Here is a 27,199-nt window from a genome sequence, read left to right on the forward strand (position 1 = left end):
TACAGGCCGGCCAGGTCTAGGGTCATCTTCAATACTCTCCCTTCCGCGTTTAAACTCGCTTGACCACTTTTGAATGGTAGATAAAGAAGGAGCAGACTCACGGTAAACACAATCCATTTCCTCTTTTATGGTTTTTTGATTTTTACCCTGTTTTGTCAAGAATTTTATCACGCATCGATGTTCTAATTTAGTTAACATTGTCAATTCGCACAGGATGTTCATGTTTGTTCAGCAATTGCAGAAAAACAAAAGACTATCTCGGTTCGAATTATACTTTTTTTTAATGTCAATGAATGAACCTTAGCGGCCAGTAACGAAAGAAATTTTAGAAGAGGTCGTAAGATATCAATACCGAGAATATTTTGAACGCCCCTCGTAATAGGTATAAGTGTTGTTCTAGTAATTATTATTCAGACGTTATGTCTATAAAAAGCCGTATTAACCCATATATGCAGCTACTGGATAACAAATAAGATATGGATTGCATTACAGCTTCTAGTAATGGCGTCAACCTTTATTCAAAAATTAGCATTAAAACAGAAACTATAACCGCTATTATACAGTTGAAAGTCTCCACAGATGCTTCTTTTCAGCATTTAGTAACCACTATCACATTTTTCTTAATATTGTCTGCTTAATGTCCCACAACACACAAGTTACACAGCTAATTGCTGCTCATGGCTCTACTTCGCAGCTATTAGCTACCACAAATGCTTTAAGCTGAATAATGTCTGACTAACTGTGTAAGAAATAAGTATTATTCAGCTTTAAACTCTCGCGTTTTGTACACATATTTAATTACACAAACGGGTCTACCGCGATATAATTTAATTGTTTTTACCTTTAATTCCGACGTTTCAGCTACGCAAAGTTGGATCAGTACTGAAGAAATTCTCCATTAAGACTGTATACACGCCGTTATCTAAAGTAGCAAGTCTTTTACGCAGCCCAAAGGATGTCATTCCGTACCAGAATCCGGGTGTCTACAAGATAGAATGCAGTTGTGGAAGTGCGTACATTGGCCAAACTAAGCGCAGCGTTCAAGAGAGGGTGAAGGAACACATAGCAGCTGTTAAAAATCGCCATGTAAACAAATACGCAATAGCTGAGCACTTGCTGACAACAGGAACGAATCACTGGATTGAGCTACATAAACCCAAAGTCCTCTCCAACGAGCGACACTATTATCCGCGGATCGTGAGGCAATTGAAATTAAAAAACACCCTAAAAATTTCAATCGAGAGGACGGGTACAAATTATGGTCTACTTGGGGACCAGTTATTCAAATTGACCGACCGGTCTGGCCTAGTGGGTAGTGACCCTGCCTGTGAAGCCGCGGTCCTGGGTTCGAATCCCAGTAAGGGCATTTATTTGTGTGATGAGCACAGATATTTGTTCCTGAGTCATGGTTGTTTTCTATGTATTTAAGTATTTGTATTTTATATATATCGTTGTCTGAGTACCCACAACACAAGCTTTCTTGAGCTTACCGGGGGGCTTAGTCAATTTGTGTAATAATGTCCTATAATATTTATTTTATTTGTTGTTATTTTAAATGTTGAAACCAGCGGATATATCTTCGGACCAGTGTACGGATACTGTGAGTGTTGCGTGTCGTGTCGTGGACAATAAACATTAAACTTTGACGGGTAGCTGCAATTTCTTTGTCTACCCCGAACATTTTTATTAACTAATTTCGGGTAGTTTAGTGGTGTTTTATTAATATCTCCGTTGACATTTGTTGGGACGTCAGTCTTTCCGTGACCTCAGCTGGTGCAACTCAGCTGAAACGTCGGAATTAAAGGTAAAAACAATTAAATTATATCGCGGTAGACCCGTTTGTGTAATTAAATATTATTCAGCTTTAATATGCAAAACCGATACTATGCAAAATTTATTCAGCATTAATTGGTATATAGGTCCAGATATTTTTTATTCCGAATTTAGTAATTTCCACCGCTTATACACAAAATGTATGCAATCTTAATTTGAATAAGATGATAATTTTACTCTATTATCCTGCTTGTGTGTTATTTGGGCTGTTTCTCAATAGCTTTTGAGGTTTGGTTTTCTCTGGAAGTATGCTTCCGAATAGCAGCTCATCCCTTTCCTCATCTTGGATGATATTCAGGAAAGGTTTGGCTAATCCAGTGGTACCTAATCAATTTGATGCGGGTTTGAGTCTCGTCAAAGTGTAAGTCGGACAAGATCCGGCAACTGTCACTTAGCAGCATTATGGCTGTGACTTTGTCGTTAGATGTGAGTAGTATAGATAGGCCTCGATTCACCGCTGTGATCCCCAGGCCAACCTGTTGTCGGCTGGCTTCCAACTTCTTATCCCTATTGCGGGCATTTCCGAAATTAACTTCGGTGCCTGTAACGAGGTAAAGTTTTCGAGAATTAAGTATTCATTCTTTAACTTTTCCTTCGCCTCTGTGGACAAGCCTTTCCGCAGCAGCGGTAGCCATAGGGATGCCAAATTTCCGTGGATCTTATCTCCGAATTTGGGTTTATCATCTGTCGCTTCACCAAGTGCAGTGTTTAGTCATCAATAGTCATCATTTATTCCAATTAGCGAGTACTTGAATTAAAACAAGAACTAAAAAGAAGAGGTGCCTCTTTGCGAGGAAGAGAATCGGAGCTATACTTGGTCAACCAGATCTTGACAGTAGAAAAAGGCGGCAAATTTTAAAAATGTAGGCTCGAAGGGATATCGTCCCATAGAAAATTTGAATTTCGTGCCTTTTTTTACTGACAAGATTTGGTTGACCGGCTATAATTAAAAGGTATAACCTCAAATTAAAAGTTTAAGTATTTTCTTACCCAAAACGACTTACAATGGGAGATTATTATTGGAATATAAATTGAAAGTCTGTCTCTGTAAACTCTTATTATGTAGGTTACTCCGTAAACGTAATTTTAGTTCTATAAAGTTCCGCCGTGTGGCGCCTCCATCAATACGTAATGATGTAACAAGAATTTACGTGTTCGAAGATAAATAAAAATACATTTAAATAGAATTCTCATAGTTTAATTAAATAGAGCCTGGCCCTAATAGGTTATGGGGCCCAGGCACGCTAGTGCGCGTAGAAATAAACTGTGAAGAGCAGAAATAAGTTCGCGATTGACTGTGACTTGCGTAAAATATCTACTACAAGATGGAGGTCACTAATGCAATGCGAGTAGAGAAATTTGATGTTAGAAATTTCCGACAGTGGAAATTTCAAATAAATTGTGCATTGAAAGCTAAGGGTTTGGATATTACGAAAGAAAAACCTAACGGCTATCTTCGGAACACTTCGGGTCGGTCCGCTCGGCAGGTCGCGGCCATCAGAAATGAAATAATTTGCTTGCTATTTTGAATTTGATGAAACAAAAGTTTTTATTATTGCTGTGAACTGTTTGGTTGACTTTGGCGCCAATTAACTAACTACTTAGTTAATTGGCGCCAAAGTCAACCAAACAGTTCAAACACAAACAAACAGTTAACTCCTACGAGTTAAATGACTAGTTTATCCTTTATTTAATTGTGACTTGGTGGGCAATTTCGGCACTTGTAAATTCGTACGTAAGTGTGACAGTGAGGCAACACGTCGAACGTGGTTTGCGGTACGCCCCCTGAGCGCTGGCCACCATCGATCGCGTCGCCGCTCGGGCGCTCGCGCAGCGAAGTGCCCCGTCCCGCCCGGCCTGGCCGGCAGTATTAAGGCTTCGTCGCACAGGCGCGTTTTCCGGGCGCGGCGTTAGCGGGGCGCGCCGCTTTTACATACAAAACGCTCACGCGCCGCCCGGAAAACGCGCCTGTGTTCGGCACACAGCCTTTACCTACGTCACGGGAGTAACCGCACGTCCGCACGTGCTTCTTACGTTTGGCTTTTCGTTCGCTTGTGACTTCATCTGATTTCAAATCTAATCTAACTTAGACTAAGTGATAACTAAACTCCTTAAACTTATACTTAGTGTTTGCCTGAATAAAGAATAAAGAGAGAACATGTAAATCAGTCTGATCGAGTCGATACGAGTAACAACTATCGAGTTAGACGCACGCCTTTCATTTAACCACCTTCTAACTTAGACTAAGTGATAACTAAACTCCTTAAACTTATACTTAGTGTTTGCCTGAATAAAGAATAAAGAGAGAACATGTAAATCAGTCTGATCGATTCGATACGAGTAACAACTATCGAGTTAGACGCACGCCTTTCATTTAACCACCTACGCATACCTCATGGCACCCGTTGACCGTGGCCTCGACATACCTATCTGTTTTATTTTTGCCTTCGAACTCGTCCAGTTGTTTAGAATAAGCTTGTTCATCACTTGTTTTGCATATAGTTATTGCTTTTGTCAAATCTAGTTTATCTTCTGTTAATAATTTCTCTCTTACTTGACTGGACCCCATGCCAAATACTATTTTGTCCTTCAACATTTGGTCTAGTCTAGTAAGTTACCAAATTCGCATTTACTGGCTCGAGTTTTTATTCTGGTCAAAAATTCGTTAAACATTTCTTCTTCATTTTGTTCGATCTTGAAAAATATGTAGGGGTAACAGTGACTAACGGGGCACGGTGACTAAAATGCCGCTGTCCGTGTATTTACGCACACAAACACTTGTACTCTTGTCAAACGTTCGCCTCGAGTGTTCCCCCCGCGCCGCGCTAGTTGCCGCCACGCTCGCACGCTGGGTGGTCACGCGCCGGCAGTGTACCGCCAAAGTAAGTAACAAATTAAATTTTTTCGTGTTTTTAAAAAGTGTGTGGTGTCATATTCTTTAAGGGTTTTGTGTGTTTGTGGATTATTTAGTGTTGTGCAGTGTTTCGGTTAGCGTAAACTGCTATTATTTTGCCCGTAACAAGAGTGTATATATTTATTCCCAATTTTTGATTTCGATAACGGTGGTTGGGTCACAATGGATAATTTTAACTTGGGTTACAGTGGATAAGTATCCACTGTGACCCGTATGTTTGTTCTTTACATTGCTTTAATTATTTTATGTATTTACAGATCCAACTATTCATCGCCAGCAGACTCCAACGCCACCAACAACTAGTCGGGAAGAAAATCAAAAGGAATCGTAAGCTGATGTTATGGATCACAACCATTCTAATTCTGTAATGACGTCGACTGCTCTAGTATCATTAACCGTAACTCCTGATGAAATTTTAACTCCTGAGGCAGGGCCTTCAAAAGATTTTAAGAGCCCTTTAGATATATGAGGATTACCTAAACAGGCCCTAGAAAAAATACTAGAAGTCCAAGGAGGAAGTAGAAAAGGTAAATCAATGATAGGTACATACACACCTAATAAAGATGATATTGAAGAACGAGTCCAAGAAAAAAAGCAAGCGATGAAGTGGACGACCGTCAAAGGAAAGTGTTACTTTGCATTACTTCCCTTTTGACGGTGTGAGTGATGAGGAAAACGATACTTTAAGTGTTCAATTGGAGGAAGAGGGATCGATGAAGAAAAATAAACTGATTTTGGTATGGGTGATCAAGAATATGTCGAACAGTTGCCAACTTTACCAAAAGAAGGCAATTTTGTCCTCGTAGTATTTAAAATAAATAAGTAATAAAAAAGTTTTCTACGCTGGAAAAGTGTTAAAAGATGCAGCTAATGGGGAAACCGATATCAAATGTTTTGAAACACGTAATTTTTGATCTCCAAATTAATATAATTATTGTTGAATATTATGTAGTTTCAGACACTCCGTTCTACTGTTAATTACTAAATGTGACCTTATAAAGTAAATTGGTTAATAAATAATATTTGTTAATTGAGTTTTTATTAATAAATCCTGCAAATAATCACTGTGACCCATGAGGTTCACTGTACCCCAAGGGCTTAACCATTTTAACCCATGGAAGGGGTACAGTGGATAATTTCCCATTTCTAAAAAAATAATACTTTTGACTAAAATCTATTGCTGTTGGAATGTTTGTCGTCTGTTTTTTGTGTACCCTGATAGTGTTACGAAACGATGGATTTAAATGCTAGGGCTATATGTACTTTACTTCAGAAATATTGGGCTTCAAACAAAAGTGTATCCACTGTTACCCACTCTCCCCTACCTTTCAAATGATATGTTTGTTTTTGGCGCAAAATACTCTTTAAACTTTTCTTTTATGGTTTGAAGGTTATCCTTTTCCGCTTCGGCGAGATTGAAGCCGTTGTATATCTCTATAGCATCTGGGCCTATTACGGCCATAAATGTTGCTGCCTGAACATTAATAATAATAATAATAACCCCGCGGGGGCAGCTTGTGGCGAGCTGACGGTGAGTGGCGACACCGCGGACCCCTATTCCAGAGGGCCCTGTCATCTGGCCCTCGCCTCTGTGCTTGCCTTGATTGGCCGGCCAGAGTGGATTCGCAAGAGCGGGACCTATATGCTCCAGGTTGGAAGTGTAAAATGTCATAACGCCGGCGGCCTGCTGAACGGATCACCGGGATCTGGCTACCGCAGACTCACCTCTCGACAACCTTACAGCCGCTCCGAAGTGTTGCCCTGTTGTCGCACTGTGCGTGCGGCCATTGCGGGGCCCACTCAATGAGTTGGCGAGTCACCACCTGTCTTACACAATTTTGAGACTGATTGTCACGGCAGGTGTCCGCTAGTCTCTCCCATAGCCCATTATCCAGTCCATCCAACTTTCAAATCTATAGCCCATGACCTTAGTTCCCATCGCAGCACAAAAGTGCTGCACTGCAATAGTCTGCACCTGGCGGGGACCATCTCCGGATGTATCACATTGTGCGTTCGGGGATGGTATCCGCCACGTGTATCCCTTGCTTTTAGATTAAAGTGTCTTAAAGGGCCTCTGCGCTGTTGGCTTCGGCCCCACGTACGCCTCCCAAAGGTCCGGGACCCCATGGTCCCGAGATTATGGACAAGACATACAAATAATAATAATAATTCATTTATTTCGACCAACATAGCTGGCTTTTTATCTCGCAATCGCCCTAGGCTAGGCTAGGTTGAATCGCAGTGGCATACCAATCGAATTGTTGAGACCATTTTTTCCAACTCGTAGATATGTCAGAGTCAATTAGTAGGTTAGCTGGCGGCTTTATACCAGACACTGCGTCGTTTGTGGCCATTTTCACAATCTTTATCACTATAGTCCTCTTCGTTTACACTTTTTTAAGTTTTTTTTTCAACCTTTCTGACACCATGTAATAATAATACGACTACATTTAAAGCGACTAAGATACGTTTAATTCGGAGCGTGCGAATATATATAACAGACATGACAGACGACCACAGATAAGGTATAGTCTATATCTAATTTATATATCTAATTTAATGTCAGCTTGGGAAAACCCTAGTGATCTTTCCAAGGAAGACACTTGGATGTATTTTTGCCATTTGAAGCAGGCATATAATTTAGTTATAAACCTGATCGTCATTGATGCAAAATGTGAAGAAATAAATACTGTTCGCAGGATTGAGGAAAACATAGCAAAATATGCATTTATTTTGTTAAACACATCCGGGACACTTATCTACAAGACATATTGGAATCGACTTTACCATCCCCAAAGCGTTTTGCTGACATCCATAGGGCCGCAATTCCTTCGAAGTTATTTGACAACAACAGACCTATCATCATCACAGACAAGTGAGGTCTACTTTGTTGGTCTTGGGCAATATAGAGAAAATATTGGGAGACGCCTGAATTCAATCAGCAAGCCAGAGGCTGCGAGCCTAGTGCCTGCTCTTAAGACATGTGATGAAGAATTCCAGCGGGCTTTGTCGGTGAAAACTAAAGAATTTTACCAAGGGGTTCCTCACTTGCTCCGAGTGAGGCCACACAGCTAGATGACTTCGCTTCTAATCAAGTTGGGAGTTGAGACCGGAGTTTCTGCCGTTATTGGTGAAGTAATTGATTAATCGGGTGTCGATCCTCCGGGATTCCTCATATGATTTTGATAGTACTAATGAACTCTCTACTGAACTTATTACATATCTCCACATCGGTGATGCCCCTGTTCCCACAGATCAGACAGAGTTTATTATCTAGGTGCTGCAATCATCGGATCGGATATATGAATTGGCTCTCATTGGTTAAGAGTGACTCAAGGATTCATAAACAAGCCCAAGAAATGATTGATAACTATGTCCCATTCAGTATGAAGAAGACGACCACAGATAAGATATAGTCTAATATACCTTACAGCCTGAAAAACGAATACCCAGGTATCGCTGAAAAGGCTATCATGGCCTTACTCCCATTTGTGTCAACCTTACTCCCATTTGTGTCAACTTACAGATGCGAGGCTGGGTTTTAAGCTTACGCCTACACGAAAAATAAGTTTAGGAGTAGGTTGAATGCTGCACCAGACCTCCGCATCCAATTGTCAGACATAAAACCTGACTTCAATGTTATTTTAAGGAAAACTATGAAAAGATTTCATTCATCACATTAAATAAATATCTTTTTGTTCTAACTAAATAAATGTTTGTATCTTAAAATATCTTTCTTTTACAGTCAAACTGACAAGACACCAATCCAAAAAAGCCTCAGTATGGTGTGATTTCACGCAAATAAACAATGTTACAGTTAGTTTATTTCTTACTTAAATTAGGGTTCGTATACAATCAGAAAAGCATCCACAAACATGGAGTACATGGCTGCCTTTTTGGAGTTTTTCTTTTAACACTTCAGTTCACACTGAAACTAAATACACGCCATTTGAACTTGTATACGGTAGAAAATGCTCACTTCCTAGTAATTTAATGGGTAATATTGTAGAACCTTTGTACAATCACGAAAGCTACCCTAAAGAGTTAAAATATAGACTCCAGGTATTTCAAAAAGAGGCTAGAGATAACTTGATAAAATCAAAAATGAAAAGAAAAGAAAAATATGATTGTAATAAAAAACCTATTATGTATAAGCCCAATGATTTAATTTTAATAAAAAATGAAGTAGGCAGTAAGTTAGATAGTACCTATATACTTGGGTCCATATAAAGTATTGAAAGATCTTTCACCTAATGTAGAGATAGAAATTAATGGTAAACCATTGTTAGTTCATAAAAATAGAACTAAGTTTTATTTTACACCAATGTAAAAAAAAACTTATGTAATTTCGTTTTTTTTCTCTTTTCCGTGAGAGATGTAAGGAGTTAGTTCATAAGTAAGTAATAATGCAACCTTGCTGTTTTTGTAGCTATAAATTACGTGTTTATTGAATAAAACTTTAGTCTTTAATCAGCATTCACTTGTTTAATTGCTCCTCCAACTTCCCGCACCACACAAGGGCATGTGCTTTATCGAGAATTTCTTGTTAGAAATAATTGGTAAACAATTCAATGTCAGTGTAATCTATGATAATCAAAGTGCATAGATGTTGTTAGTCAAAGAATCCAATGGTAAAACTAAAGATGTCATCATCATCATCATTGGCCTTTGCGTCTATTCCAGACGATTTATGGTGTAACGCCGGACAGACTTGCGGTAATATTGTGTTTAGACTTAATGCATCAAGTAAAAATTTGTGTAAAATGCTCATGTAAGTACTGATGAAATTTGTCTGAAACTGAAATGTATAACTAAATACTCAGAGTCATAGCTGTTATTACTTATGTATAGTCACCCTTTTTTAGTCTGTCTCTATTTTCTTACAGTACAATTGTGTAATATCCTATGATAGTATCATGTTATAACATTATCTAATGTACAGCATATGGAGGCGTGTTGGAAATATATTGTCTATGCCGTACATAGTCTGTGAATTTGTAATCTGTGGTCCGTCCCTCTTTCTCTATGGCTCCCAGATCAAGCAGCCGTGTAAGATTGTGTCGTCCCTTATTATTTTATTAATTTGTGTTTTTACATTTAAAACTTATCCTCGTAAGGCCCAAGCTATTTTTAGGACGTTTATCATATCTACCCAACGGCCTAATTTTAGGTACTTATACTAGCGGCCCAGACCTTCTACTTGCTATAAAATCTGAAATTGGCATGTTTTTAGCTGAAGTCTTATTAAGTACTGTAAATGTAAGTATTATGAATAAAATTAATTAAAAAATAACTCGAAAAAAAAAATGTCCTATTTTTAGGTCACTGGGATTATATTTTGTAAATATTTGTTATTTTATCTAGTCACTACATTTGCAATAAACCAATGAAATAGCTGTGAATCATTAAATAAAAACGAACATACATATTACATAATTATTTTTATTTATGTATAGGTAGGTAGTACATTACAGTTGTACAAAAAATCTAAACTTATGTATTCTAAACATCAACAAAAAGTACTTTCTTCTAAAATATTATCACATCAGCCTCAACTTTGTTTAACAATTGCACTTTAGTCTTTATTAAGGATGAGATCAAGTCTCTCACATTACTTACATAAACAATTAAACATCATAAAAAATAGTTTTTCCTGTAACATTACTATAGTATAGTCTCAAATTTGCTTAGATAAGTATAATACTTTTTGGTATTTATCAACAATGAGATCAGTATTCTTACATTTTTTTATATTATCGTACAAATGAAATATCAAAATAAACATTTTCATTCAAAATAAAGTTACAAAACTCCTAGAAAAAAACAAAATTTCATCAATAAAGTTGTCAACATTTACAATGTACAATGAAAGTCAAAAAAACAGTTCCTGTCCTTAGTAAGGCACAACGCTACTTTACAACTCATGCATATAATTGTGCTTTTTTTATTACACTCTGGCCTCCTACATCTATTTTGTTGTTCACCAGCTAATGGCATATGAAGTGCACCGTATGTCCTGAATTGTTGACTGGGTAATTGGACTGTTGCCCTAGTGCGTTTTGGAGGTGGTTCTTCGTTTTCAAAACACTGGTTCTGACCTAATTCCTGAATTGTGTTTGTGTCCAGTATGATCTTAGCGATTTCTAGTTTAAAACTCCGAAGTTGCTGGATCTTCTTCTTTGGGACATTTTTACGCAATTGGTCATTCTTATATTGTAACCAGGAGTTGACTACTGCCAAATCAATCATATGTGCTACGAATCTAGAAGTCCATTTTGCAGTCCGATATCTATTTGGACACACAGCCAGGGCCGGATTAAGCATGTCGGGGCCCCTAGGCAGTTCAATGCTCGGGGCCCCCTTACATTTAATTCTGCATACATACGAGGGGTATTCAAAATATTCTCGGTATGAGAATGAAAACAAACAAGTACGAAAAGTTTGATATTTTTATTTTTCAATATACTCCCCCCCTATGTTCATACACTTAAAAGATCGATCAATTATTTTTTTTAATCCTGCATAAAAATATTTTTTATCTTTGGTGTAAAAATGCTCCTCCACTGCCGCCTTCAATGCTTCATCATCGGAAAATTTATTTCCACGCAGATCCTTTTTAAGATTGGGGAACAAAAAGAAGTCGCTGGGGGCTAAGTCCGGACTATACGGTGGGTGAGTAACAGTTTCAAACCCACATTCAACAATAGCTGCCTTGGCAATATGAGCAGTATGGACGGGGGCGTTGTCATGCAGAAGCATAACACCTTTGGTTAACTTTCCTCGCCTCTTTTCTTTGATTGCATCCTTTAATTGACGTAGAATGTTAGCGTAGTACTGTCCTGTGATATTTACACCTTTTTCTTTATAATCGATCAGTAATACTCCTTCACAATCCCAAAATATCGTGGCCATGACCTTGCCAGCTGAAGGGATGACCTTGAACTTCTTGGGATGAGCTGAACCCTTAATGTGCCACTGCATGGACTCTTGTTTACTCTCTGGGTCATAATGATGAACCCAGGTTTCATCTCCAGTAACTATTCTTTGCAGCACCTCATCAGGATTTTCACCGCACAGGTCAATAAAATCGGAACAACAAGCTACACGCATGTCTTTTTGAAGCCGAGTCAGCATTCGCGGAACCCATCTTGCACTTACTTTTGACATATTAAGATGGTCATGGATAATATCATGTACGGTACCAATAGAGAGATTGGTTACTTGTGCTATAGATTTTACCTTCACTCGACCATCTTCCAATATAAGTTTTTCCACTTTATCAATATTTTCTTGTGAAGTAGCTACTACAGGCCGGCCAGGTCTAGGGTCGTCTTCAACACTCTCCCTTCCACGTTTAAACTCGCTTGACCACTTTTGAATGGTAGATAAAGAAGGAGCAGACTCACGGTAAACACAATCCATTTCCTCTTTTATGGTTTTTTGATTTTTACCCTGTTTTGTCAAGAATTTTATCACGCATCGATGTTCTAATTTAGTTAACATTGTCAATTCCCACATGATGTTCATGTTTGTTCAGCAATTGCAGAAAAACAAAAGAACATCTCGGTTCGAATTATACTTTTTTTTAATGTCAATGAATAAACCTTAGCGGCCAGTAACGAAAGAAATTTTAGAAGAGGTTGTAAGATATCAATACCTAGAATATTTTGAACGCCCCTCGTAAGTTCAGTTGTTCAGTACAGGGAAGTAAGTTTGCGGTTTTAATTTCAACCTTCAGGTGTCGGTTGAGCCGATCCGAACATGCCGAACGATGTCTTTTTCGCTCTTGCGTGGACATAAAGGTTTTTTATATTAGTTTTTGCCTTTTCCTCCTTGCGTCCAGTGTGGGGAGAGCTCTTTTTTTCTCAATAAGTAGTTAAATATTTTGCGAGGCTGAACAGGGATTGTTCGACCATACGAGCCACATGATTAAAATTAACCTAATAATAAATATTTTACATGTGTTTAAATGATTATCCATTAACCAGTCGAACTAGCATGTAAGTACAGGGTAAACCGGAAAAACAATAAAAATCGCGAGCGCAGCGAGCGCGAAATTTTTTGTGAAAAAATTGTGAAAGCGTGTTAAAAAAGCCTAAAAATCCGAAGTTACCCAGTGAGGCGAGCTTTCATGCGAGGTCAAAGCCGTGCTTCAGGATAAGCTCAGCTAGATCACAGACGCCAACCAATGTCCATTGTATTAAAAAGCGAGACCGCAGGCCGAGCTTGGCACAGCGAGGCCAAAGGCTAAGTTGAAGAAGAGATTTGGTAGACGAACCAAAAATTGAGGTAAAAAGTGAGGCTGAAGGTCGAGCTCAGCAATCTCCACATACTTAACAAGCCCGAAGCGTACTTATAACCAGCGAGGTGAGCTTTCATGCGAGGCAAAAGGCTAAGCTTCTGAAATCAATGTTTATATTTGTTAAAAAGCGACGCCGAAGGTCGAACTGTAAGAAAGCAGCGCTCTGATACAAACCAATCATCAAATGTTACTCAACAATAATATATGTGTCATACAAGAGTTACTCGGAGGGCCGAAGTTTCATTAATGAGGTTTTAGGCCCTCGGGAGCCTGAAATTCGAGCTCGATTTACAGACTTTAAAAGCTATAAAATAACATAATTTACATAATCATTTGATGATTGTGTGTCTGAGAAACTGATATTGGACATTAGGTATAAGTAGGTACCATAAAAAAATATTTATGAACTTTGGCCATATGAAACACAATATTTTTTGGCGCGCGCGGGGCCGCCGGGGCCCCCTAGCAGAGGCGGGGCCCCCTAGTCGAGGCGGGGCCCATAGGCAGTTGCCTACTCTGCCTTAGGGTTAATCCGGCCCTGCACACAGCCAACAGACGATCAGCGAGATCTACTCCCCCCATGTTAGCATTATATTCTTTGACAACTTCTGGTCTTTGGACGTTTACATAGACTTTTTTCTTCTTACACCATCTCTGGCATGTGTCAGATGTCTGTGCAGCATGTATATTTGACATAAATGTGACAGGTTTGTTGTCAAGCCATTTTGTTATAGCATATTCTTTATCTGCGTTCACTAAAACTTGCCATTCGCCTCTTTTTGCCTTTTTGAGATCTTTGTCGTCTATTATATTCACGAATTAATAAACTAGTGGATGTGGCAAGTGGGCGTTCCCGTCTATCCGACAGTAAGTAGCGGGCGACTCACTTTATGCATAGACTATGATCAGTTGTTGTGTAAGCTTCATGCTCGAAGGACATGCACGTCATACGCGCGCTCGTCAAACAAAAATTGATAGTTAAATTTAAAATGCCATATTGTGCAGTAGCGAGCTGCAGAAATCACAGCGGTTTAAAAAATCTTTCACGTGGAGGTATTTCCTATCACCGGTAAGTATATTTTTAAATATAATCCGATAAATACGAAAAATCTGTTTGTTTTGCATAATTTACGAATGTATGTCAAGTAAAACTATATTTTATTTGTTAGAGCTTAGAGTTCATAATCTTTTGTCACTATTCTTAACGTTTATCTGGAAAATTCGCTATCCTAAATGTCAAATCACTCGCTACTCAAATGCTGCGCAAAGTCGATATTTATATCGATAAAGTTAAATCTGACTGTTACGATATTTCAAGTTTGATGTTTGGTTATTTGTAGTTAATAAATTAGTAATTTTGACAAGTTTTAAATTATGCTTTGGGTTTGGGCTAATCAATGTATATAAGCAAATGTAGCAGCTCTGGTCATCAAGCACTAACTTAAGTCGGGGTCATTTCACATACGTTTATTTGTTCTTGTTTTTTGCACCCATCGTATTTCATTAAGTAAGTTAATATAATTAGACTAGGTACATAATGTACTTGTGCGTACAATGCATGTAATGTGCCATGCCATCAATAAACGATTTATATTTTCTATTTATTTATTATTAATTATTTTAGGTTTCCAAAAGATGCTGACATTAAAAATAAATGGATCAATGCTACTGGGCAAGAAAATTGGTTTCCGCAAAAATATAGCACCATTTGCTCAGAGCATTTCTTAGAGAAAGATTTCTGGGTTTCCCCAAAAGGAAACCGATACATTTTAGATGACGCTGTTCCTACGCAAAAGATCGTGTGTAGCGTAAGTAATTGATAATTTTAAGGCATAATAAGCGAAGGGCGGAATAATTAACCATAATAGACGTGTAAAATCGAACAGGTATTTTTTTTATTAACAATGTCAACTTCACTAGATGGTGATATAACGGCAGAGCCATCATGAGTCCTGAAATCTTTAGTGTCATGTCCGCGCTATCTAATGAGTAATGAAGCTACAATTCTGCCATAATTACGTTCGACTTCACACGTCTGAAACCATTCAATTGTGTTATTTGTGTTGTACCTTTGTATAATTTAGCTACATTGTGGTATATATTTATTTTGTTACAGAAAGAGATTACTAAATCTCAAACACCTTCAAGTTTGACCAAGCGTCCATGTACACCCACAGACACTAATGAGGGACCAAGTTCATCGAAACGCGTGCATCTTAGCTCTACAAAAACGTCTGAAACTGTTAATAATACACAATCACCAAGCAGTTCAACGTTTTCATCCCCACGTAAAAGAAAACTAAAAAATAGTTTGAAAAAAGCCGAACAAAAAATAAAGAGCCATGAAAAAAAAATTAAGCGACTCCAGGCGCAGAATCGCCGTCTTAAAAAAAAGATTAATACCCTAGCAGATGTCTTAACACCGTTAAGAGACAAATATGCATTAAGTAACGAAAGTATAACTAGTCTTGAAAATACTAATATCGAGGTAAGTTCCGTTATCCGCTTTTCATAATAGGTTATAATATATTATGACTGGTTTTCTGTGCCGTTATTTTAATTTCTAAAAAGATTCAACTAAGCATGCTTTTTGATACTTTACGTAGTTTACGTGATAATACCACATTACATAATCTTGTAGTAGGTAATCTATCGTAGCTATTATAGCTACCCTCAAGATTAATTCAGGTTTTATTGCAGGTCCAGGAATTAATAATGCGCCAAACGTGTAATGCCGACTCAGGCAGCATATCCACAAAACAATACTCACCAGCACTTCGAAGCTTCGCGTTAACGCTTCATTTTTATTCGCCCAGAGCGTATGAGTATGTCAGAAACACGTTCAGTTGCAGCTTGCCTCATCCTCGTACTCTAAAAAAATGGTACTCTAACATAGGTGGAGAACCAGGCTTTACACAGGAATCTTTCACTGCTCTAAAAATGAAAGCTGATTCCACTAGCGAGCCCATTTTAGCAACTTTAGTAGATGAAATGAGCATTCGACGACGAGTAGAATGGGATGGGGAGAAGCTCCATGGCTATGTGGATATGGGCACAGGGCTGGATGGCGATCACTTAAGTGAAGCTAAAGAAGCTCTTGTTTTTCTAGTAACTGCTATAAATGCCAATTTTAAGGTTCCTGTAGCTTACTTTCTCGTAGATGGAGTTACAGGGCTACAGCGTGCAGAACTGGTCAAACAATGCTTAGAAATGACTCATGAGGCTGGCATTAAAGTTGTCTCCCTAACCTTTGATGGATGTGCAGCAAATGTTTCTATGGCTGCAAATCTCGGATGTTGTTTTCAAAATAACGATATTAAATTTGAACATCCTGTCACTAAAGAAGGCGTAGTTGCGGTTTTGGACCCTTGCCACATGGTGAAACTACTGAGAAATGCCTTTGAGTCATATCAAACATTTATTGACGATGATGGGAAAACAATACAGTGGCGGTTTCTTGCGCAACTCAACGACTTGCAATATAAGGAAGGCTTTCACTTGGCTAACAAATTAAAAGACCGACATATAAATTTTAAAAATGAGAAAATGAAAGTTAAGCTCGCCACGCAATTGTTCAGCCAGAGCGTTTCTGAGGCAATGCAATACTGCAGAAGTGAATTAAAACTAAAATCTTTCGAGGGCAGTGAGGCGACGGAAAAATTTATCCTGATTATAAACAACCTCTTTGATATTTTTAATTCGAGAAACCTACACTTTTATGGCTATAAAAAAGCGTTGAATGAAAATAATGCGAGTGAAATATTTCAGTTTTTGCGACAGGCCACACTATATTTGACTAAATTAAAAATGGAAAACGGAACTTTACTCATCAAAAGCTTAAGAAAAACCGGATTTCTGGGATTTTTAGGCTGTATAGAGGCATTAAAATACCTATAAAAAATACTTGTACACGTCCAATTAAAAGACTCAGACAGAGGCAACTGCTGTGCCTTGGAACAACTATCGATCTTAAATTGTTCCTCCGCAATACAGCGTATTAACAAAAGCACGGCCAAAGACGTTGATGTGGATGAGGAAACCAACGAAGAACCAGAAGAGGAGTTAGGAGATTTCTCGGATTTCAGCCAACACGCCATTGCGCACATAGCGGGATTTATAGTAAGGAGTTTGACTAAAAAAATACACTGCGGCACTTGTGTTCAGGCGCTCACAGCAAGTGAAAGGGTGCCTGATCATAACTTTACCGCGTTCAAAACCAAAGGTGGCTTAATTTTCGCTGCGCAGGACGTCATAACAATATGTCGCGTTTCGGAAACGATTTTGAGACGAGATCACTACGATTACTTTTTCAAACAAGCGAGTGTGTTTAAAAAAGAAGTAGTGGTGAGTAAAATACTGAGACATATGGTTGGTATGAAAATATTCAACAGTATTGACTACCACCAAATAGGACAATTCCCGGCAGCGAACCATATAACGGACTTGATAAAAGCAATAATTGTTAAGTATGTGAATATACGGGTACACCATATATTAAAATTAAAAGTCAAATTATCGAAGAGACAATTATTGAACAAATACGTTTTGTTCCAAGGACAATAAAATCAAATAAAGTAAATCTATCCTGGATGTGTGTTGTGCTGTGTTAATTTACATAATTGGGTATTTGACTATATTTAAAAAAACTAATTATTTTACACTATGCATGAAATAAAGCTCCAGAAGATTAATAGAATAACGTAGACAGTAGTTATTTATAGACACCATTTCTATTTTACAACCCGTATAAAACTATAAAGAGTAGGTAATTTGATTGTGAAGTTACGTGCTAGTATTTTATATAAATTCCATAGTAGCAAAATCGTTTTGACATTTCGAAAAAAGAAACTGATTTGACTAGTAGTCAAATACCCTATTGTGACTGGGCGAGAATACTTACAAGGCACTACCTAACTTACTAGATATGTAAACAGTTTTAGGTATAAATCATAACTATAGTCTAACAAACCAATTTTTCCAGTGGAAAAAAATACTTTTACTCATCCCTGTCTTGGGGTGACATTATTGGGATAAAGAAAAAGACAGGTTGATTCTCTTTGTCTATTTTTTAGTGACACACTCCCTGGATAAACTTATATTTTAATGTAAATTGTTATATTTGAATCCAAAGACTTTTAACCAACATATATTACATAATTTTGTCAGTAGAAAAAGGTGTTTTTTTTAATTTTATAGGCAGCTGCAAAGGGTCTATCTCCCAAATCTACCACAGTAATATTAAATTTCACGTCTTTTTATTTAAATGAGAAATTGCTTTATGAGACTATAAAATTCACCTTTTTCTAAAGCCTAGAAAATTGTTCATTTAAGAATAATAAGGCCTGTTTAAAATCAATATTATATTAGTTGTTTATTTATTGGTTTCGTTTATACCTTACTTTAAATAATTACGAAGTGTTGCATAATCCTAAGTGTAGAATGTTAAGCAAGGAGTACTATTAAATTTATTAACTGACAACCTGTAGTATTTTATTACTTTTGCTTTTACACTTGAGTAACTAGGCACTGACTCCTAAAGGTCCAGACGGGACGATAAAATTATCAATTTGATCAGAAATTAAATAAACATACATCTCATCTAGCATCCACACGTACAAAACTTAATTACATTTTTTTTTCGTTACGAACTCAAAATTTAACAATTTTATTAATTTCCACTAAAATTAAAATTAAACTAAATACCTACAAACTATTCTAAAATAAAATAAAACTAAACTAATGTAATTATCAGGCTCACAAAATAAATAAAAATTGTTCCTAACCACGCAAACTAGCGTCAAATATTGTAATTTTGCAACCCCCCTTCCTGATTTGATAGGTAACAATGTTACAATCAAATCAAGTGGGATCGAAGAGCCTGTGTCCTTGTATGCTTTTACACTACACAATTAATTTGACAATTTAATCACGTTGTCCCATCTAGACTGGCCTTAAATGCTGCTACAAGTAAATATATTGTTAAAGATGAATACTTAATACATATTGCATATTTGCGATTCCAAAATAACAACAATACCGAGTTAATAGACTTTAAAAAACTACCTATGATGTTATCTATTTGAGCTTAAGATATAGGTATTTAATGTTCACATTAACAACCTAGTTGCTCAATAAATAAGAAACAAATTTCTAGTTAAATACTAATTTATCTTATTGTTTGTACTATATATTATTTTTCATAAAATCACGATTATCACTACCTATATTATAATCATACATAAAATATAATCAAAATGCGTTAAAACATACGGTAATGAAATATCAATACCTAATCGAACACACGTGCAAATATCGATAAAACACTCGGATCACACTGTCCCCTCCCTATATCGATTGTGTGCGTGTGTAGGAAAAGTTCTCAACGGCTAGCTACTCGCACGCGTGTAAAGATCTCGAACACACCAGTGTAACGTGACCGTGAGATCCATAATAAACTATGCATAACTAGACCTTACTTATACTGGTTTCTTTAGCCCTTTTCTCGCCTCTAATAAGTAAGTGATTTTAATCATTTTAATATAGCGCCATCTGGTGTTAAGTAGTTGTATTAGGTGAATGTCGAACGAGCTTTTGTGCGATGAATGAGATAATTAAAGAGTCGTATGTATTATAACTTTCACATAATATTTTAGACCGTCGCTCATGTCATCTACAGTTGATATTCGTTCGAGAAATGTCAAGCGGTAATAGCCTATTGGTATGACGAGTTGCTACAAATCAAAGCATTTTTGTTATTGTGTTGATGTATTTTAACGTAGCTATGAATGTGTGAGTTTAGCGACACTGGTTTTCATACTAAAAAGCAGTCATTTCACATCCACTAGTTTATTAATTCGTGATTATATTCGGTTTCGCGGTTTTAGGAATCCGGTTCTTCATTACGGTTCCAGCAACCATCAAGTGTCTTCTTCGCATTTCATAGTTTTTCACTGGTAAAATATCTATCGCAATAAATGATATGACCAGGTATCAGTGTTTCAGTCAAAGTAAGTACAGCCTTCTCTCCTAGGCCAAATACTGTATTAGCATAAGTAGGGTACGTGTCAGATCCTTGATAAATATGAAAATCGCATACTGTCCCATCAGGGTTAGCAAGGACAAAAGCTTTCAACCCGACTGGGTTCGGTTTTCCAGGGCAATACTGTTTCATGCCACATGATCCTGTGAATGGGATAATCATTTCGTCAATTGAAAGCTCACGTGATTTTGGAACAGTTCGACATCCTTTCAATATGTCTTCAATTAAAGGGCGTACTTTCCATAGCCTGTCATTTTTTTTAAGTTCATCTGGGATGTCATTGTCATTTACAATTTTCAGGGCATTTCTCAGCGTAAAAAACCTGTTTCTTGACATATGATCAGCAACGAGTGCCACTCTAAAACTCGTATCCCAATACATTCTGAGCTGTGGATATCCGATGCATGACATACCTAATGTTATTGCTATATAGTTGTTCCACTCTATTAAAGTAGAATTCAGTAACCGACCATTTCTTGCAAAATAGGGCAGATGCCCCATTTCTGGCCACTTTAAGACAGTTCGGCTACGCAGAAGTCCGTCATTTTGTATCAATAAGCAACTATGACTCTCTTTATGCTCTAAGTCATTGAAAATATAATACTATAGTCATATAAATCTCCACTGTTAAGATTCTGACATTTCGTATATTTTTTTTTAAATAAAATACCAAAAAAGAGCTCGGGAGCCACTTTTGGCCACTTTTTACCCATCTGTGGCCACACGTTTGTGCCAGTTTTGGCCACATCAAAATAATTAAAAAAACGTCAGTTAAAATCAAACAATTGTCACATTTATTTGCACGTTCACACATTTTAAACATTAAATTAACTATCAAAATCAACTATACTCTGCCAAGATATATAATTTGTCTTAGGCTTGTTAATATCTTAATTAATCTTAGGTAATAATTACTTGTGAGATCTTCTTGTAGGTAGGTACCCATTAACAAACTTAAGTAGAAAACTCCCAATACTTTTCAATTTCTGGAACACGATATACATCTCTCTTCGAAACTTTTTTTGGTGTAGCGATTTTCTGTTTGATGTCATCGTAAGGATAAAAATTTAAATCAACTCTGTCTGGCCATTTCCAATTCTTCGCAGTTTTTTGCATGGACTTTATTTGTACCTCTTCTTCATTTAAGAACTGTATCTGCCCTACAAAATATTCTCCTTCATAAACAAATATTACAAAGTCCCCAATTTTATAAATATTTTTATTTTCTTGATCATCGCAGTCATTGCTTACGTCTTCACCTATAGAGTCATCTGTATCATGGACAGAAAAATTGTCACATTTTTCGCTAGATTCTTCTGAATCAGATCTATATGTATTTTTTTTCTTTACACTAATCTTAGAATGTTTAGCTATTGTTTTCAATTTCTTGGCTTTAGACTCGACACAAGGCCCTTTCTTTAACGATTTTGCTCGTTTGTTACCGATTTTTGGATTTGGCTCTTTATTTTTCTTTTCTTTTTCAGTTGATTGCATAATCTCCATCCATTTGTCGGAAGTAAGTACCGAAGGAATATATTTTGCTTTTTTTGTGCTCTTAGGGATTATTTTCTCTGGCCATAAAACGCAATCCCTGACAAGGTTACTTACTATTTTATCTTTGGTAGACTCTTTGGTGGAACCGGCCTGTTCCGTACAGTTGGGGGTTGCAACACTTTCAACAACATTGGAGGTAGCATCGGGAGATGATGAGGCTGTATTGGAATTATTCTTGTTTGGCGTATGCATTTGTCGAGCGAAGCCATCTTTTTCATCGGTTTCAAGAAAGGATGTTGGTAGGCAATCTTCAATATCTTTAGATAAAGCTTCATGACTAGTTGACGGCTCATTGATATTATTGTAATTTTTTGGCGTATCCATTTGTCGCGTGACATCATTTTTGTTTAAGGCAGTAAAAGCTGAGGCAGATGGGTGGGCGGGATTAAGGGATAGCTCTGTGTCGGAATTGTTTTTGTCGCCATTTATAAGAAACGACGCAGGTAGGCCTGGATTTTCTATGCCATTGGACTGAACTGCGTTGTTGGTTGATGGATCTTTTGCTGAGATTTCTTTGTTAGGGCTATGCATCTCGTTAGCTATATCATTTATGCCGCAAAGGTCAAAAAGAGGGGAATCATCGATGTCTTTAGATACAGCTGCAACTGCATGGTTAGTAGTATCATTTTTGAAAGCCAGCCAAGTATCATAAAGCATTATTGCCTCCTTTTTGCCTTCCCAGTCAGTGCCCGATTCACACGTTAAGTAAAAGTCCTTTAGCAAGCTAGGGTCTATTTTACTTTCAAGGTATGTAAGATAGCTTGACTCAGAAATGACAGACTTCGGTACAGCGTCATATTGCTCGTCTAGGTTAAAATAATTTAAGATTCTGGTGAAAAAAACGGATTTGCTTACAACGTTTTCGCGAGGACGCCATCTTCCCAACATCCGCGTGCCAAAAGACTGTCATTTGATTGTCAAACGTCAAACTGACAGGTAATCATAATAGCTGCGTTCAGTACCGCCATATTTAAGAAATAAAGGTTTCTTTACACGCAAAGATTTAGGATCGGTACGTGTCAGAAGTGAATGACCTAATTTTAGGACTCTGGGCCGCTAATTGATAAATTAATATAGTTGCTTGGGCCGGAAGGACTACATTTCTGTCCTAAAAATAGGACATTGGGCCTTACGAGGTTATACAAACTTATTTTAAATAATTGCTTGCTATCTCAAAGTATATTGATGTATAGTACGATATTAATGTGGGATTAATATACGCACTCATATGCCATTGCGTTATTCATTTACCGTGATCTCGGTTAGTCCTTCGCCTGCTTCCCTGTGCCCGTGTTCCTCATATATATCTAACATAATTCCTTGTTATTAATTTTAATGCAAACATTAGGTATAGGTATAGAATTATCAAAATTAGTTGTTATTTGAGAATAAGTTATAGTATTATGAATTAAAATTGCAACACCATTGTGTTTATTGCCACAATCATTTCCAATAGTATTGTACCCTTTAATAGAAAAAACTTGTTGAGGTTTTAACCATGTTTCACAGATTATGGCAATATGTAAGTGGCACTTGCATCTAGATTCCCCAATCTTGTGAATGATGCGCGTAATATATTCAAGATTTAAGTAGATAATGAGTGGAGACTTCTCCAAAACACGCAACTGGAAGAATAGGAACTGGCGGTAGAGTTGTTTTGGCTCCAGGTAGGTAGTTTTGGAAGTGAGGCCCCAGCATTTCCAAACCTCTCAAGTTTTGTTAAAAACCTACTTAACCTATTCTCCCGCACTCCAGTGCCTGCGTAGGATGGGTGTTCTCAACAGTAAATTTAAACAAAACCAAATTACGTAATAGGCTCGGAACTAAAACATTATGTGAGGTTCTAAATACCAAGAGGGCAGATAGAGATAAAAATCAATAAAACTTAAAATTATAAATAAATATTTTTAATCAATGAAAATGATAAAAGAAATCATAAAATCAATGAACCAAGGAGTCACACAAATAATAGGTACTTATATGAATAAAAAATTTATGACCTAAATTTTGTCTCCTGATTTTATTTCAAATCTCCTGATTTTAGGACATGTATCTTCTGGATTTTTTAGAATGGACCTGGCAACACTGCTTTGAGCGCTCCACTGCACTATACAGGGTGTCCCAAGAAGTAGTGATATACTGAAGCTGGGAGGTAGAGGACCTAGAGGGCTATCTGAATCACCCCCATGTATGTTCCGCGATTTTTCGTATTTTCGGAGTTGATTTTTTTTAATTTTTCACCTATCGCCGAGTACGATGAGATTTTTATTTATGGTGACGTGACGTCACAACTTCAAGGGCGCTTAGAAAAATAAAACATACTGGGTAATTTTATCTTTCTTGGCATTAATTTTTTTTTTAATTCCATTCAAAGATCTAACGATAGTAAATGTTACCATACTGAATTGGCCTATCTATCAGCGTAGCACACAAAAAAAATCAAGCATCTACCGCAATAATTCACGTCACCATAAATAAAAATCTCATCGTACTCGGCGATAGATGAAAAATTAAAAAAAATCATAACTCCGAAAATACGAAAAATCGCGGAACATACATGGGGGTGATTCAGATAGCCCTCTAGGTCCTCTACCTCCCAGCTTCAGTATATCACTACTTCTTGGGACACCCTGTATGTAATGAATCCATAAAAAATTAAGGTGTTTTATTATTCAATGCTCGGTAGGTCCTTCTACCGAGCCTACTCTATGGGTGCCAAACATGGACTTTTACAGATAAAATAAAGAGAAAGATAGGAACCACCCAAAGAGCCATGGAAAGGAGCATGTTCAACATAAAAAGATACAAAAAATAAACAGTATGTCTATAAGAGAAAAAACAAAGTTACAAGACGCAATAAGCCCTCAAATTAAAATGGCATTGGGCAGGACATATTGCACGGTATAAAGACAATAGATGGACAATATTGGCAACGAAATGGAGAGGCGCTTTTGGCAAAAGCAAAGTGGGAAAGTCATATAAACTATGGCTAGATGATATAAAAGAAACTGCAGGGAAAGACTGGCTAAACGAAGCGGAAGACAGGCAAAAATGGAGAGAGTTAGAGGAGGCCTACACTCATACAGGGGTCCAAATTAAATAAATAAATAGTAAATAGATACATAAACTTCACACTAACTACTAGCTATAAGAAACTTACTAACCAATACACAGAAAATTTCAATGTAAAAATGGGAAATAAAGGCTTTTTTATTTATTTATTATTCAATGTGTTGTTTAAAACTTCTCTTATACTTTTAGAATTTTTAGGCAAGTCGCTATTCGAACATATTTGGAGCACAGCTTCTACTAACAAGTTCATAATTTTTTCATATATGGTTAGATTTGTTAATCGAGTTTAACATATTTAGAATGAAGCTGTGGAAATGCAACTCCACTAAAGAGATCTGCATTATCTTGCATCCCTTGACTTAATTTTATTCAATGAAACTTTCTCTTTTTTGAGTGAACATGTGGCGGAAATCGTGATATGCTCTCCTCCACAATTGCACATTTAGTTTTAGATTTGTGACATCCTTTGAAATTATGGTTGCCAGAGCAAATTGAACAGACCTCTTTATGTTTACAATATTTTGCTATATGATCAAAGTTCATACATCTAAGGCACTGCTTAACTGAAGGTACATAAACTCCTACTTTGTGTGATCTAGTGATCCAAAGTCACATAGGCTTAGCACGCACTGCGGTTTTTAAAGAGCGGTTCCGCTACCGCAAAAAATGTAACGTACGGCATTCTTAAATCGCAAGTGCGTGCGCTTATAAAGAATGCCGTACGTTACATTTTTTGCGGTAGCGGAACCGCTTTTTAAAAACCGCAGTGCGTGCTAAGCCATACTCGGGAAGTTGTGTGGAAGCGAAAGTGACAGCAACTGTTTGTGTCGGGACAAAAGATACAGAACCCTGAGCATCCCTTACCCGTCGCATGAAACGTCTTACACTGATAACTTTTTTGCTTGAAGCAATAAGTTGGTATATTCTTTTATTAGAGTAATCACAAGGAACCGATGTCAGCACCCCTGTGACTTCTGTTTCTAAAGCGGGGATTGAGGCAACCATATGCAATCATCATTAAGGAGCTAGTAAATTTTTAAGAAATGCGTTTCCATTGTTAGGGACATCAAAGGTGATTTGATTTGTTTTGAAAGCGTTAATGGACCTCACGTGCATTATACCTGAGACGCAATGTTTCCTGATTCCGTTAGATAAGGGCAACCAATCGTTATCAGAGATTTTAATATTATCTTCCTCGCGAAAGGGAAACAATAAATTCTTTTTCGTCTGAATACCTATCTATGGAATATCTGAAAATCTGAATCTGACAATTAAATTACAGCGTTGCCAGTTAAAAAACAGAGACAGTAATGTACTACCAAATTATGTACAACCAAAACGCCTATGTTTCAGCCAATCGGTATTATGGCAACTACACACGTAACTATAAATCGTAGCGATTAAACTGTGCAGTCCGACTGCGCAGATAAATCGAACGTTCCTAGTGCCTCCACACGCCTCCAATATCGGCGTCGATCGTCAGTTCTCCGCAGAAGCTCACGCAAGAAACATGTTATCCATGTCATCAAAGTTAATATGGTAGTTAACTTTTCTTAAATTTTCTACTGTTCCGCGCAACTTTCTTATTTTTTTCTGTCATAAGAAACTTCTTCTGACAATAACTAACATAGACAGTCAAGCAAATCTTGTCAGTAGAAAAAGGCGCGAAATTCAAATTTTCTATGAGACAAAGTCCCTTCGCACCTACATTTTTCAAATTTGCCGCCTTTTTCTACTGATAAGATCTGCTTGCCCAATTTTAAGACAAAAAGAATTAGCGAAATTGGTCCAGCCGCTCACGCGTGATGCCATGACCAAGAGAAATATGGATTCATTTTTATATTTTTCATTACATTTTTTCATTATTTACTTGAGGAACGAACGTGCGCACACAAGCAAGCTACGTGAAGTACTGCCGAAATGACCGATCGCCATCCACACGCAACGATAAAACTGTGCAAACACATCGACAACGATTTTTCTAATATAATTTGCAACTGCCACCGATCAACGATAATCGACAACGATTTGTCATACACACGGCAGATAAAACTGCGCAAATCGGACTGCACAGTTTAATCGCTACGATTTATCGTTACGTTTGTAGCCAGCATAACTGTATGCATGATAAGTGGAGTCCAGACGAGACAATTTTTCGCCAATCTGATGAAATTGTCCGATTGAATCAGGCCGTGCGGACGCAAACACCAATTTGATGGTGCGGACACAAAAATGCAAATTTCCGAATGGAATGCAAATTGGTGATTAAATTGTGTACGTGTGGACGCTATAGATGGTCAAGCAGATCTTTTCAGTAGAAAAAGGCGGCAAATTTGAAAAATGTTGGCGCGATAGGATATCGTCCCATAGAATATTTGAATTTCGCGTCTTTTTGTACTGACAAGATTTGCTTGACCATCTATAGATGAGATTGGCGCCAATTATTTTCCTGATCAAATCGGTCGATTTGCCCAGCTCGCCTGGA

At 37.3% G+C, this 27,199-nt stretch overlaps 2 pseudogenes; both read right to left on the reverse strand.

Annotated features, from left to right (window-relative positions):
• Window positions 1-2,014: 2,014 nt before the first annotated feature.
• On the reverse strand, window positions 2,015-2,533 carry LOC134654724 (uncharacterized; annotated as a pseudogene).
• A 22,457-nt stretch (window positions 2,534-24,990) lies between these two features.
• On the reverse strand, window positions 24,991-26,526 carry LOC134654725 (uncharacterized; annotated as a pseudogene).
• Window positions 26,527-27,199: the final 673 nt, after the last annotated feature.

Source organism: Cydia amplana, chromosome 15 (genome assembly GCF_948474715.1).
Source record: "Cydia amplana chromosome 15, ilCydAmpl1.1, whole genome shotgun sequence".
Classification (NCBI taxonomy): Eukaryota; Metazoa; Arthropoda; class Insecta; order Lepidoptera; family Tortricidae; genus Cydia; species Cydia amplana.